Here is a 455-nt window from a genome sequence, read left to right as displayed (position 1 = left end):
TGGCTGGAGTGCGTCTTCACGAGGAAGGAGCGCGGCATGGTGCCCTCGCGCGGGTGGCGCTCAGCGTCCGCCGGGGCCCGCGGGCTGCGCGTCCCGCAGGTGCCTGGAGGGTCAGGTTATTAGCATAGCGCGCCGCCTCGGCCAACCAGCGCGCGGCGCGGCCGGGCCTGGGCGGGGCCGCGGGGCGGGGCCTCGGGCCACGCCCAGGACAGGTGCGCGGGCCGCGGGGGAGGGAGCGCGTGGCTGCGTGTCCAGCCCACGGGACTTCCCTGGCGCGCGCCATGAGTCACGCCGACCCCGAGACCTGGCGCGCCCACTCGCCGTGGACTGAAAGGAGGAGGTCAGGGCTGGGCGGAAGCCGAGCTGGGCTCAGTCCACCCTGTGGTGGGAGCGTGAGCAGAGTCCAGCTTCGGAGAACCTGCTCCAGCCAGTTATAAGCCCGCCCCGCCTCCTGC

General features: G+C 74.3%; 1 protein-coding gene across 1 annotated transcript in view; it reads left to right on the top strand.

Annotated features, from left to right (window-relative positions):
- Positions 1 to 331: 331 nt before the first annotated feature.
- The window catches only part of CTU2 (cytosolic thiouridylase subunit 2 homolog (S. pombe)), a 20,616-nt gene continuing 20,492 nt past the window's right edge, over positions 332 to 455 (top strand). The window contains exon 1 of the mRNA XM_010843995.1: positions 332 to 455. The gene's annotated coding sequence lies outside the window, so the exon portion shown is untranslated.

Source organism: Bison bison, unplaced genomic scaffold (assembly GCF_000754665.1).
Source record: "Bison bison bison isolate TAMUID 2011002044 unplaced genomic scaffold, Bison_UMD1.0 scf7180017864192, whole genome shotgun sequence".
Lineage (NCBI taxonomy): Eukaryota > Metazoa > Chordata > Mammalia > Artiodactyla > Bovidae > Bison > Bison bison.
This window is presented reverse-complemented; position numbering and strand designations above follow the sequence as displayed.